The sequence below is a fragment of the Mobula hypostoma genome, chromosome X1 (genome assembly GCF_963921235.1).
Source record: "Mobula hypostoma chromosome X1, sMobHyp1.1, whole genome shotgun sequence".
In the NCBI taxonomy this organism is placed as follows: Eukaryota; Metazoa; Chordata; class Chondrichthyes; order Myliobatiformes; family Myliobatidae; genus Mobula; species Mobula hypostoma.
Genome location: NC_086128.1, coordinates 5,057,179 through 5,072,742, shown reverse-complemented (window position 1 = coordinate 5,072,742; position 15,564 = coordinate 5,057,179). Strand labels below are relative to the sequence as shown.

Genomic DNA, 15,564 nt, shown 5'->3' with positions numbered 1-15,564 from the left:
CTTTACAGAGTTTGGTTTTCCATCCAATGATACCTGTTGCTAATTGAATCAAAACAAAGAAGCATAAATTATTCATCAAAGAAAAAATGTGAGCACTGTTCATAACATTTTTTACTTACCTCTCTCTGTCACCTTTCCTGGACAGACTTCCTAAACACTGTAATTTTATCTCCAATCTTCTGCCTGAGCCACTGTTTCCACACAAGCTCCAATCATTTGAAAAGTAAACAGAAACAGGCTTGGCTTGACATTTGACCCAATCACTAACTATGATTACACAAAACGGTGACATCTCTCAGCAGAAGCTGATCATTGGTCGGCCTTAACTTAGTTCAGTCCCTCTCAGAGTCTTTTGACAAATCATTTTTCAAAAGCCCTCAATCACATGGCAAGCAGGAAGGGGAAGATTTCACATGCTAGTATTGATGAGTACAAAAAACAATGGTCTAGAAGTTGAATTGTACCTGCTTCAGCTTACTAAGACATGTCCACATGTATCATGGCCTAATTGGAGCCTGCAAAATATCAAAGTGTTGGCCAAAATCCAGTTTGAAACCATGTTAGAATATTTTTTGGTCCTCCACAAACCTTTGTAGTGAAGAATCCCAGACTTGCCACAGATTGAATGCAGAAAGCTTTCCTTGTTTCAGTCCTGGTGGGTTTACGTATTATTATGAAACTCTTTGGTGGACTCCTAGTCAGGAAAATGTCCTCTCCATGTCTAATCTGTCAAATCATGTCATGCATATCCCCATGGCAACAACACAGCAACCACTCACCCCTTGGCTACTTTGTAAAGGTCAGAGGGGATGAGAGGCAGCTCCCATAATCTCTCAAAGTTTCATACAAATCCTCATCGATGAATCATGCGCCAGATGATCCTGTGGATCAATTGGGACAAGACAACTAAGCCGGACTTGAAGGGAGGCGGTCTCCTCTCAGAATTAGGCAATGAGGAAAGAAGTTTCATGTTCTCACAAGGAAATTGAAGGTTGCCTGAACACCACTCTGTTCATCTGCAGGGTGGAGATCCTCATAGAAACTGTAGTTTACATCTTAATCAAGGTCACTCAGATCAGTAAAACAAAAAATGATGCAGCAAGCCATCAACTGGCGCAGGGATTCACGACTCATATGTTTTATTCATAAGAAGTGGCCCTGTCCAGTGGGATATGGGTGAAATTTATGTGACACTTGGGTTCACCTGGCTGATTTTTGGTTGACCAGGTATATGTACTTTGATAATATTTGCTTCTTTGAACTTTTGCTCTCCTGGTTGTATATTTGCTTTCAGTGACCTGTGCACAAAGACAGCCACTTCCCTTGAGTATCAACACTACCAAATCTCTCATCATTTAAAAATACTCTGTTCTTTTTGTTTTATGTACCAAATGGACAACTTCACATTTCCACATCATATTGTATATTCCAAATAGTTGCTCACTTACTTAGCTTGTCCAGGTCACCTTTAGGTCTCTTTACATCCTCCTCCATACTCACAATTCCATCTAATATGCTGCCATTGGCAAAGCTGGGAAGAACATAGAACATAGAACACAAAACACTACGGCACAGGAGCAGGCCATTCAGCCCAAAACCTTGTGCTGAACCAGATAAAAAGCAAATCAAAAACATCCAAACACTACTCCCTCCTACTTACACCATATCCACATCCATCCACCTTCCTCACATCCATGTGCCTATCCAAACATCTCTTCAAAGCCTCTAATGTATTAGCCTCTAAATCAGGTTCCCTTCAGCCAAAACAGTGATATAGATTGTGAATAGGTGGGGCCCATGCACTAATCCCTGCAATTCTCAATTGGATGCTACCTGCCAACCTGATAACAATCTTCCTCAGCTAATAGGGAGTTCATTTTCCAGTGTTTAAATGCATAAGTACACATTTCTTGTTTGATGTGTTGCGATATTACTGGCAGCACTGCCCATACAGGCTGAGTTGGGACATTGGGAAGGTGACAAAGGCATATCCCTCAGAGAAGAGGGTCTTCATTCCATCCACACTATTCTAATGAATGTACTTGCAGGCTCAGGTTTTCCAGAACTATCATGTGACATTATGCAGAATGATATTCAGCCACACTCAACCACCGGCAGCTCTCCACTTTGAAACAGAAATCACATTAACACTCAATTTCATCCTCACAAGATTCTTCCAAAACACTGCAAAAGGCTTCTGCTAAATTTGCCAATTTACTGTCCCAGCTGCAAAAGGGAAGTTGTCCATGCCCCGTACTCACAGGAAATGATTTCATCAGCTTTGGTTTTACTGAGGAACAGATGACATCCACAGCAGTGGGATTTGCCAGCTGTACTAGTTTCCCACCTGTGCAGGTCACCTGCTCCTCTTAATGACCATGAGTTTTTTTACTATCTTCATTGTGAAGGTCTTTTTACCAGGAAGCATGCTGGTCCGAATCAGAATCATGTTTATTATCACTGACAACACACACAAAATGATGGATTCTGTGATTCTCCCCCACAAGCTTTTTGAGTTCATGATGAACATTCCAGTTTACAACCATTGAGCCTGGTCCTAACAGGGGGACTGTCCATATCAGTTTTATGTTCAAGACACGCAGCCTGTGCCCAACAGTGCCACCATCAGAGTGTTTGTGGTAGTGCAACTTGGACATGTGATTCTGCAGATGCCAGGAATCTAGAGCAGCACACAGAAAATGCTGAAGGAACTCAGCAGGTCAGGCAGCACCTATGGAGGGGAATAAAGTCGACGTTTTAAGCCGGAACTGTTCATCATCACACATGTCACATGTCAGACTATGATACAGGTCATAGGTTCAGTCCCTGGACTGAGTCAGTAACCAAACTCAGATGACGTAGCATAAAGGTTTTACAACTCACTTCAGACTATTTGATGAAAGCAGACTGTTAACTTATCTGGACTTACCACTCGTGATCTCTATCCCTGCTGAAAACTACACAGGTTTGACAACAGATGAAGACAGAATTGTGGAGTTACTGAAGTGACCACAGAGATCAGTGACCCACCATTTCTCTTCTTCCACACGTAAACCTTTAGGGCTGATGAATACAATAAGGTTGTAAATCCATGGAGCTGGACTATAACAGAAAGCAGGGTCTACAGTATACAAAACATATTTGTAGCTATCACCTGGTAGATGCCACAGCTGAGATCACAGAGCACTGGTCAGACCTGTGATCTTCAATCATCCTCTGGTGTTGCTGAGACTCAGGGACCAGATAGCACAATGCTGGTTGAATTTTGTTCTATCAGGTGAGAAAGAGAGAGAACAGTCTGTGGCTGGTTTGAGACCGAACAAGACCCAAATAACTAAATAAGATCTCTTGCAATAATACCACCTCTTGGACCAGCCTTAATTGATTATGGAGGTTGCCTTTGAATTTTCAAAAATTTTGGTCATTAGGTGACCTGTGCTTTTTGGCTTACGAACAAAGGACGAGAAACAGGAGTCAGCTGCCAGGGCCTTTTGGCCTACTACAAGATGACGCCTGATTTTCTAGCACAGCATCAACTTCCACCCTTATCTCATGATTCGTGATTCCCCTAAAGTTCAAGGATCTGCTGATCTCTAACTTGAAGGAACACAATGAGTGCTTCTGGTAAGATGGTGGTGTGCTCGGATGCAGCAGCCACTCCAGGTTCAATCAAAGGTCTTTTGTTCACCCTGTACATCTTTTTTACGATCACAGGTCCTAAGAATATCAGCAACTTGTTCGATAGCGATGGAGCTGGACTTACAGCAAACCATTGTTGTGTTGTTGCCTGGACTAGTCATGTAACATTGGATGATACGTGGTGCAAGTGATCACCTTGGATATTCTTATTGTGATCGCAAGACCCTGTTGGCATTGGTAACGTAGAATTCCACAAGTCCATTTCACTGGTTCCTTGGGGAGACCAACAGCAGGGAGCTGTATTTTCTCAGTTGTGGCAAGGTCACCCAGGGGAAGAGATGCTGAGGTGGTGCTGCCCTCCGGTGTTTGCTCAGTGGTAGAACAAGCTGGACCAGGACAATTTCCCATCAATCTAGTCATGCCACACATGGACTTTGACTATATTATTATTTCTTTCTCTTTGTGACTGTACCTCTTTCTGAAATCATAACCGTATGTGCTATTTGCGGTGTGCCATGCGCTGTTGGTACCCTGGCCCTGGAAGAATGCTGTCTTGTTTGGGTCTGGTTGAATAATAATTAAACTTGAGTGAGCCCTCTCAGGTAGAGAATTCCAAATATTCACAACAATATTTTTATTGTAACTCATTAATTTTTATTTATTGTACTGTACTATTGCCATGGGGCAAACAAATAACACAACACAGGTCACTGATATTAAACCTGATTCTGATTCTGATTCTGAGTGAAGAAACATCCAATTATTTCAATCCAAGATGACCTTGCCCTTATTGTGAAACTGTGGCCACTAATTCTAGACTCCTCAGCCTAGGAAAATAGTCTCCCATATCCAGCCTGTTGATTCTTGTGAGATATGTGTATTATTCTGTGAGAAACCTTCCCCAAAGATCAGATGGCTCTGGATAGAATGGGAAGGTATCAGCCAGCCATGATGTACTTGTTGTGTGGCTAAGCTGCAGGATGCAGCCCCACTTATGTTTGAGCACCTTCCAGAGCAGATAAAAGGATGGGCCTTTCACTTAACATCAGCAAAAGGAAAGCCACTGACTCTATGGAATGTCTGGCTCACCATTGTTCCAAGTTTTCAGAGTGCTATTGAGAACTTCAAATCACCACCTCATAAACTACCCACCCAACTTTCTCATCAGGCACCTCACGGCCCTCCTATGGAAGCATCTGCAGTGCCTACATTGGCCTCCTCTGTTAAATAGCCCACCGCATTCAATAGTCTGGGCCCCCCTGTAAACATTTGCTGATACATTAATTACATTTAAGAGACTCACATAGATGAAAGGAAGATTTATTGATTTATTGAGATACAATGCAGAATAGACCCTTCTGGCCCTTTGAGCTGCGCCGCCCAGCAATCCCTCAATTTAACCCTAGCCTAACCACTGGACAATTTACAATGACCAATTAACCTACCAAGTAGTACGTCTTTGGACTGTGGGAGGAAACTGGAGCACCCAGAGGAAACCCAAAATGGAAGGTTATGTGCTACGTAGGAGGGAAGGGTTAGATTGATCATGGAGTGGGTTAAAAAGTTCACTCAATATTGTGGGCTGAAGGCCCTGTTCCGTGCTACACTCTTCCATGTTCTATGTAACAGGAGGTTTAGACTGGCACTGATTCTGCTCCCTACCTCTTTGTCCATTGCAGAGAGAGTAGTGTTGAGCCTCTAGCCCTTAGGTTTCATTTCCTCTGTACAAGAGTCAGACCTGATACATACGTACCACCTAGAAAGCTGTAGGATTCTCCTTCATTCTCCAGAAAAAAATAGCCTCCAGAAAACTACTGCAAAAAACAATCCCAGGAAAAATGCATGAAAAAGATTGTCCACTGACTTTTCTTCAAGAACTTCATTTCTGTCAAAATATAAATGAAATTTTCTGAACAGTACTATTTGACTAAAATAAAGCAGATGCCATCCCAGAGTTAATAAGGAGACCATTATATTCCAGTGGAATAGGCATTGAAGTGGACACAGTGACTGCCAGGTGACTATTGGTGGGAGCCAGAGACTCATACAGTTACGTTAAATGGAAACAGACCATTTGGCACACCAACATGAACTAGTCTTCAATGTTAACCTGATCTTCAGTTTACTTTCTCCATGTTTCCAGAAACGCCGCTTCCAGATTCCACCACTTACCAGCTCATACATCCTTGGGATATGGGAGGAAACAACAACTGTTTTAATTGTTTTAATTTTTTTTTGTTAGAGATAACAGAATCTTCAGGCCCAACAAGCCCGCACACACAATTCCACCCATGTGACCAATTAACCTACTGACCTGTACATCTTTGGAAAGTGATTGGAGGTTGGAGGCAACATCGGATGTACGACAACTCTGGCAGGGTCTGCAAGACATTACTTCCTACAAAGCGAAACCCAATAGCATGAATAGCAGCGATGCTTCACTACCAGATGAACTCAACACCTTCTATGCCCGCTTTGAAAGGGAGAACACAACTGCAGCTGTGAAGATCCCTGCTGCACCTGATGACCCTGAGATCTTTGTCCCAGAGACCGATGTTAGACTGTCTTTAAAGAGAGTGAACCCTCGCGAGGCAGAAAGTCCCGATGGAGTACCTGGTAAGGCTCTGAAAACCTGTGCCAACCAACTAACAGGAGTAAATAAATAAAGGCATCTGTTAGTCTTGCGAGACCATGGATCTGCACCTGGAAAGTCTTCACTCTCCAGGGCACAGGCCTGGCCAAGATTGTATGGAAGACCAGCAGTTGCCCATGCTGCAAGTCTCCCCTCTCCACGACACCAATGTTGTCCAAGGGAAGGGCATTAGGACCCATACAGCTTGGCACCAGTGTCGTCACAGAGCAATGTGTGATTAAGTGCCTTGCTCAAGGACACAACACGTTGCCTCGGCTGGGGCTTGAACTCACAACCTTCAGGTAGCTAGTCCAATGCCTTAACCACTTGGCCACGTGCCCACAGCATAGTGGGAGTATTCAAAGACATTTTTAACCTCTCACTGCTATGGACGGAAGTTCCCTCTTACTTCAAAAAGGCAACAATTATACCAGTGCCTAAGAAGAATAATGTGGGCTACCTTAATGACCTGGATCCATTGCAATTTGCCTATCGCTACAAAAGGTCAATGGCAGACACAATCTCAATGGCTCTCCGCATGGCTTTAGACCACCTGGACAACACAAACACCTACGCCAGGATGCTGTTCATCAACTGTAGCTCAGCATTTAATACCATCATTCCCACAATCCTAATTGAGAAGTTGCAGAACCTGGGCCTCTGTACCTCCCTCTGCAATTGGATCCTTGATTTCCCAACCGGAAGACCACAGTCTGTGCAGATTAGTGATAATATCTTCTCCTCACTGCCAATCAACACTGGTGCACCTCAGGGGTATGTGCTTAGCCCACTGCTCTACTCTGTATATACACATGACTGTGTGGCTAGGCATAGCTCAAATACCATCCATAAATTTGCTGATGATACAACCATTGTTGGTAGAATCTCAGGTGGTGATGAGAGGGCGTACAGGAGTGAGATATGCCAACTAGTGGAGTGGTGCCACAGCAACAACCTGGCACTCAACGTCAGTAAGATGGAAGAGCTGATTGTGGACTTCAGGAAGGGTAAGATGAAGGAACACATACCAATCCTCATAGAGGGATCAGAAGTGGAGAGAGTGAGCAGTTTCAAGTTCCTGGGTGTCAAGATCTCTGAGGATCTAACCTGGTCCCAACACATCAATGTAGTTATAAGGAAGGCAAGACAGCAGCTATACTTCATTAGGAGTTTGATGAGATTTGGTATGTCAACCAAAACACTCAAAAACTTCTATATATGTACCATGGAGAGCATTCTGACAGGCTGCATCACTGTCTGGTATGGGGGGTGGGGGGAGGCTACTGCACAGGACTGAAAGAAGCTGCAGAGGGTTGTAAATTTAGTTGGCTTCATTTTGGGTGCTAGCCTACAAAGTACCCAGGACATCTTCAAGGAGCGATGTCTCAGAAAGGCAGCGTCCATTATTAAGGACCTCCAGCACCCAGGACATGCCCTTTTCTCACTGTTACCATCAGGTAGGAGATACAAAAGCCTGAAGGCACACACTCAGCGATTCAGGAACAGCTTCTTCCCCTCTGCCATCCGATTCCTAAATGGACATTGAACCCTTGGACACTGCCTGACTTTTTTTAATATACAGTATTTCTGTTTTTGCACATTTTTTTAATCTATCCAATATATATAATTGATTTACTTGTTTATTCATTATTATTTTTAAAATGTTATTTATTATTACTTTTTTCTCTCTCTTCTATATTATGTATTGTATTGAACTGCTGCTGCTAAGTTAACAAATTTCACGTCACATGCTGGTGATAATAAACCTGATTCTGATGTGGGTGGTAACCAGAGTACCCAGAGGAAACCCACACGGTCATGGGAAGAACATACAGTAATGAGCAAAAGTCTTTGGTACATACAACTAGCTAGGGTGCCTAAGACTTCTGTATATTCTCCCCGTGATCGTGTGGGTACTGTATTTGTCAACGTGGAGCAGAGAGCACGTTTGTAAATATGGCGGGAGCAAAGGATATTGGGAATGGTGAGGGTGTAGTGCCATGGGAGGTGTGTGGGACAGGTGGCAGAGAAGGAGTGCCGACATAGGGTTTGGCACGGGTGCAGACACACCCAGCCCTGAGACTCCAGACAAGGTCATTCAATTCCAAACTATTGGTTTGTTGATCATCCCACTCGCTCCCCTCTCCCTTCCCCCTTTCCCAACACCCAGGATTCCCCTCTCCCTGCCCCCTTCCCACTCTTATCCACAATAAAGACCCATATCAGAATCAGGTTTATCATCACTCACATATGTCATGAAATTTGATTTTGTTGCGGCTCAGTAGTACAGTGCAATACATACAATTACTACAGTACTGTGCAAGAGTCTCAGGCTCCCTAGCTATAATATATATCTAACTTTTGTACAGTATTGTATAAACTCCTCACAGACACAAGGGAAAACCATGCAGTCACAGGGGAGCACGCAAACCCACACAGACAGCACATGAGGTCAGGGTTGAACCTGGATAACTGAGGTGCAGCAGCTCTAACAGCTGTGCCACTGTGTATCAAGGCAGGAGCAGCAAGTCACGTGACGAAACACTCAACTACTTGTCCATCCAGTGCTGGCAACTCTATAAAAAGGTTTGAGGAGCGGTGGGTGTGGGGAGCAAACAAGGTATGCAGAACCGAGGAAATCTGCAGCTGCTGGAAATTCAAGCAACACACACAAAAACTGCTGGTGAACGCAGCAGGCCAGGCAGCATCTCTAGGAAGAGGTACAGTCAACGTTTCGGGCCGAGACCCTTCGTCAGGACTAACTGAAAGAAGAGCTAGTAAGAGATTTGAAAGTGGGAGAGGGAGGGGGAGATCCAAAATGATAGGAAACGTCGACTGTACCTCTTCCTATAGATGCTGCCTGGCCTGCTGTGTTCACCAGCATTTTTTTGTGTGTGTTGAAGATATGCGGAATGTTTGTTTTAAAATTCCATGATCATAAAGTGGGTTTTAGTGTTCATTGACCATCAGAAAGCTGGTCACACCACCAGTTCAGTGGGGGAAACTGACCTGTCCGGTAATTAGAGGCAGCAAGTTCAATTTTGAGAAAACTGATAACAGCCTGAAAGTGTCAGAATGTAAATTCACCACAAACACAGGCTCACAGTAGGTAGTGTGAATGCATACATACAGTCAGAGAACGGGTACAGTGTGTACACAGACAAAGTCAGCGAAGGGGTACACTGTGAGCACAAGCTAACAGAGAGCGGGTACAGAGTGAATGCACACACACCTGATTGAGAAGAGTTATTGCAACCAATAGTTTTGTGAAGGAATCAGCTTATAGTCTCAGCACAGATATAAGCTGTTAGTCTGAGATCACAAGTCACCTTTACACGCTGCTCAGAACAGAACAGGAAGGTCACAAGGCAGAATCAGTTGATCTTAGCTGGTGCTTCAACTGGTGTCATCCATTTGGTCAAGCTGCCAACTCTGGCTGGACACCGTCTGGACACTTTGACCTTCTGCTGCCTTCCGCCCCAACATTTTCTCCTTGCCTACACATGAAATTGGTTGCTTGGATGAGGGAGTGATTAATGTTCCCTCTTCTATCTTCCAATCCCACCGACTCCAATTCCAAGCTCCCTGGCTTTTCTGACCTGTATTGGATCTACTCTTGGGAGGAGGATGGAAAACAAGCAACACAAGAGAGAGAAAATAAGGTTGGGTTCTACTTTGACCCCGAAAATGCAAAAAGGTCAATGTTTCCTCCAAAGCTAAAGCTGCTTAAATTATGAGGAATCATTGCAAGATCAAACCTTATTGAAACTGAGAGAACTGTCCTTCTTTAGCTGGTGAAAATGGCCAGCCAGAATTCACACATCCACCTCACTTCCCCCACCCTCTCCTTCAACACAGTCACCCTTTCAAGAGCCTTCAGAATCACCAGTAACTAGTGTGTACAGCCTTGGACCATGACATCAGCTTTCAGAACTGGCAGAGCTTCAGTACTCGTGTTCTGAGTGAAGGACTCACACATTAGTTGTCCTTCTGTCTCAGGGGCCTCTGAAGAAGTTTCTGAGGGGCTGCCAGCATTTGACAGAGGCCACTGTCTGCCCTAAGCAGGCAGCAGCCGAAGCTCTCTCAGTCCCGAGGAATTTGTGCCCATCCACATTCAGCAGCAAGCACGGCATAGAGAGGGGCCAACCCTCACCCAGGCAGAGAACACACAGATTTTAGAATGGGTACTTACACCGCTGTTAGGCTGGAGCAGGCTGCATTGCAGACAGAGGACCTGGGTTTACTTGGCTCAGTTACAGTGCTGGGAAGGTAACCAGATCAGAGGCAGGAAGTGGGACAGAAGAGGGAATGAGGTACCCTGGAATGTTGCTAATGCCTTTAATAGGATCAGTGCACAAACCAGCCAGAGTTTGCTCCTCCCCCTACAGTACTGAGCAACTCCACTAAACCAAATACACCAGCACTCCCCCTTCCCCCACTGAGACAACCTATAAGATCTGTCAACTCTCAGTTAGCCCTGTACAGCAAGCCTACAGTATGTTTCTCATTAACTCCCCCACATTCACATCTGAGTTGTGAGATTTTTAACAAAAACCCACAGCCTGAGCAAATCAGAGGCTGTGAGAAGTTTTGCTTTCTGTTCCAAGTTAGAGCCACAACTGACAGTTACAATTTTGTTGCCTGTCGTATATTCCAGGGCTGCCTCTCATTTATTCCGGATATCACACACTGAGGCCCCAAGTGCCAGGAGCAGGGACTCAAATCATTGTCTTTAATTGGCCATGTTCTCCCTCCCTCTGCTGGAGACTCATACTCCCATTAGAGCGGTAGCTTCGCAATTCACTAAACCTGTGATATGTTGCCATGCAATGTGTGGGGACTTGAATACGTCTACTTTATAACAGCTACTACACTTCAAATGTACTTAATTTGCTGTAAGATGCTGCTGGAGATCCAATAGTTAAGAAAGAGACTTTAATAAATCCAAGCTTCTTCATTACTTTCTTTTACAGTGAAGTGTGTGCAGATCATTGAATGAGTCACATTTAAAAACTACGTATTTCACAGACACACACACACACACAGACAGGGACAGGGACAGGGAGAGGGACAGGGACAGGGACAGGGGCAGGGACAGGGACAGGGACAGGGAGAGGGAGAGGGACAGGGACAGGGACAGGGGCAGGGACAGGGACAGGGGCAGGGGCAGGGACAGGGACAGGGACAGGGACAGGGACAGGGACAGGGAGAGGGACAGGGACAGGGACAGGGGCAGGGACAGGGACAGGAGCAGGGGCAGGGACAGGGACAGGGACAGGGACAGGGACAGGGGCAGGGACAGGGACAGGGGCAGGGACAGGGACAGAGTGATCAGAACTGGTCCAATTTCTTTTCCCCTCTGTAAGCAGTAATGAACCCAACCAAAACATGCCTGTTAGATCTATGGGATTTAGACCAACTGAATCAACACAATTTGAGAATTGAAACTAGTTCATTAGCTCTGCTAGGAAAATCTTGGGTCAGTCAAACTGCGAATATTACAGACTGTCTGTTTCTCTGTTATCTTGGACTTATTTCCTGGCATAATTTACATATTACTATTTAACTACTTATGGTTTTATTACTATTTAATTACTTATGGTGCAACTGTAACGAAAACCAATTTCCCCCGGGATCAATAAAGTATGACTATGACTATGACTATGACTATCTTGACTTGAGGAAAATTGATCTATATCAGGAGCCAAATGGGGTGGCGAGTTGGAGACACATCTCTACCAAAGGAGGTGAAAAGCTCTCCTTCCCTCCATTAGCCTGCGGGTCACCCTTGGGCGATGTGTAGCACCTGCTTAGCTCCCCAATCAGCATCATATGAAGTCATGGGAGAAGCAGGTGGATGGTCGTGTGAGCAGCTGGTGCATATCATGTCCTGATTATGCAACCACTGACACCAGGCAGACGATCTCTGAAGAGTATTGATAATGGCTGGGGTCACCCATCTTAAAGAGACACTGCCCAGAAGGCCGCAGTGGCAAACCACTTCTATAGAAAAATTTGCCAAGAACAATCATGGTCATGGATAGATTGTGATCACCCATGTCATACGACGCAGCACATAATGATGATGATGAAACAGGAATTCAGAGACAGGTCTCTGGACTGTGTCATGTCAGGTTGGTGTCAGTGTCTCTCTTCTCTGATGCAGGAACCGCTGTGGAAATCATAATGCAGCTCCGTGTGCAATTATCTCCACAAAGTTTAACTTTGATCAATTTCACACATGTTCATATATTTTAATCCTGACAATTCACTGTTGTTTGAATTAGCCAATGACACTGCCCAAGAAGAATCATGGTCATTGACCATGATCGCCCACATCATTCAACACAACACATAGTGATGATGACGACGATCAGGTGCAAAGATCTAGGAAGGTGTATAGGTGAACTTCCTAATAGAATATGAGACTGAATGCTCAACTTGGGGTTAAAGGGAAAACTCATTGTAGCCTGCTTTAGCTGGAGAATGTAGCCAGGGAGTGGGTGGAATCAGTAGCTATGGAATACACTTGGTGAGTTATTTTATTTCAAAAATAGACTTTATTCATGATAAAGAGGAAGAAGCAGCAGTGGTCAGTACATTCAGTAGTGTAAACTTCGAAGAACTTCTAGTGAGACGAGAGAACATCGCATGGAAGGCATTCAAGGATATTGTTGCAAATTTTCTTAGCAACTACAGAGCACCAAACTACAATCTGAGATGTGGATTACAAATCACAGCAGGAAATAGAAAAGGAATGTCAGAAGGGCAATGTCATGATAATCGTTCGGGATTTTAAGATGAAAGTGGATTGGGAAAACCAGGCCAGTACTGGACGTCAAGAGAGAGAAGTTGTAGAATGTCTAAGGGATGGCTTTTTAGAACAGCTTGTTGATGAGCCCAATCGGTGTTGTGCAATGAACCAGAGGTGATAAGAGAGCTTAAGGCTAAGGAACCCTTAGGAAGCAGTGATCACGATCACGATGATACACTTTGAAATTTGAGAAGGAGAAAATAAATTCCAATGTGTTGGTATTTCAGTGGAATAAAGGAAATTACAATGGCATGAAAGGGGAACTAGCCAAAGTTGACTGGAAAGGGACACTAGCAGGAAGGACAGCAGAGCAGCAATGGCTGGAGTTTCTGTGAAAAATGAAGGAAGTGCAAGACAGATATATTCCAAATAAGAAGAAATTTTTGAATGGAAGAAGGACACTACATTGGCTGACAAGTGAAGTCAGAGCCAAAGTAAAAGCAAAAGAGAGGGCATACAAGGAAGCCAAAGCTAGTGAGAAGATAGAATTTGTAGAAGGAAACTAAGAAGATCATTTGGAAGGAAAAAAAGAATTATGAAAGGAAGCTGACAACTAATATCTTAGATCCTAAAAGCTTTTTTAAGCACATAAAGGGTAAAAGAGAGTTGAGGATAGATATAGGACCAATAGAAAATGATGCTGGAAATATTGTAATGAGAGATGCAGAGATGGCAGAGGAACTGAATGTGTATTTTGCATCAATCTTCACAGTAGAAGATATCTGCAGTATACCGGACATTCAAGTGTGTCAGGGAAGTGAAGTATGTGCAGTGAAAATTACGACTGAGAAGGTGCTCGAGAAGCTTAATGGTCTGAGGGTGGATAAATTTCCTGGACCTGATGGAATGCACCCTTGAGTTCTGAAGGAAGTAGCTGGAGAGATTGCGGAGGAATTAACAACAATCTTTCAAGAATTGATAGATTCTGGCATTGTACCGGATGACTGGAAAATTGCAAATGTTACTCCGCTATTTAAGAAAGGTGGGAGGCAGCAGAAAGGAAACTATAGACCTGCTAGCCTGACATCAGTCATTGGGAAGTTGTTGGAATCGATTGTTGGGGATGAGATTACGGAGTACCTGGAGGCACATGACAAGATAGGCCAAAGCCAGCATGGTTTCCTGAAAGGAAAATCCTGCCTGACTAGCCTACTGCAACTTTTTGAGAAATTACAAGCAGGGTAGACAAAGGAGATGCAGTGGATGTGGTGTACTTGGATTTTCAGAAGGCCTTTGACAAGGTGCTGCATATGAGGCTGCTTAGCAAGATAAGAGCCCATGGAATTACAGGGGAGTTACTAGCATGGGTGGAGCATTGGCTGGTCGGCAGAAAACAGAGAGTGGGAATAAAGGGATCCTATTCTGGCTGGCTGCGGTTACCAGTAGAGTTCCACAGGGATTGGTGTTGGGACCGCTGCTTTTTATGTTGTATGTCAATGATTTGGACTATGGGATTAATGGATTTGTGGTTAAATTTGCCAATGATACAAAGATAGGTGGAGGAGCGGGTAGTGTTGAGGAAACAGCCTGCAGAGAGACTTAGATAGTTTAGGGGAATGGGCAAAGAAGTGGCAAATGAAATGCAATGTTGAAAGTCTATGGTCATGCACTTTGGTGGAAGAAATAAACAGGCAGACTATTATTTAGATGGGGAGAGAATTCAAAATGCAGAGATGCAAAGAGATCTCCAGGTTAAGTTGGTGGTGAAGAAGGCGAATGCAATGTTGGCATTCATTTCTACAGGTATAGAATATAAGAGCAGGGATGTGATGCTGAGGCTCTATAAGGCACTCGTGAGACCACACTTGGAGTATTCTGTGCAGTTTTTGGCTCCTTATTTTAGAAAGAATATACTGACATTGGAGAGGGTTCAGAGAAGATTCACAAGAATGATTCCAGGAATGAAAGGATTACTGTATGAGGAACGTCTGGCAGCACTTGGGCTGTATTCCTTGGAGTTCAGGAGAATGAGGGGGATCTCATAGAAACATTCCGAATTTTTAAGGCCTGAACAGATTAGATATGGCAAAGTTATTTCCCATGGTGGGGAGTCTAGGACAAGAGGGCACGACTTCAGGATTGAAGGACGCCCTCCTAGAACAGAGATGTGGTGAAATTACTTTAATCAGAGGGTAGTACATCTATGGAATTTGTTGGCACGAGTGGCTGTGAAGGCCAAATCATTGGGTCAATTTAAGGCAGAGATAGACAGATTCTTGATTAGCCAGTGCATCAAGGGGTATGGGGAGAAGGCAGGAGAGTGGGGATGACTGGAATAATTGGATCAGCCCATGATTGAATGGTGGAGTAGACTTGATGGGCCAAATGGCCTACTTCTGCTTATATTACTTATGGTCTTATGTACCTGGTTGACAATATGCTTCAAGCATAAAAACCATGAATTGAAACATGTCACCAAAGATTCTTTTTCTGCATTCCTATTTAGAATTCCTTCCTGCAAATCTTGGCACTGTCAGTG

The 15,564-nt window shown here is 44.1% G+C and overlaps 1 protein-coding gene across 2 annotated transcripts in view; it reads right to left on the bottom strand.

The window, feature by feature from the left end:
* The window catches only part of tmem98 (transmembrane protein 98), a 64,852-nt gene extending 54,371 nt beyond the window's left edge, over window positions 1–10,481 (bottom strand). Inside the window, exon 1 of one of the 2 annotated variants that reach the window (XM_063037224.1) lies at window positions 10,464–10,481. The gene's annotated coding sequence lies outside the window, so the exon portion shown is untranslated. Of the gene's footprint in view, window positions 1–119; window positions 225–10,463 lie in introns of those variants that run through there. The other variant, XM_063037223.1, reaches the window with a different exon arrangement.
* Window positions 10,482–15,564: the final 5,083 nt, after the last annotated feature.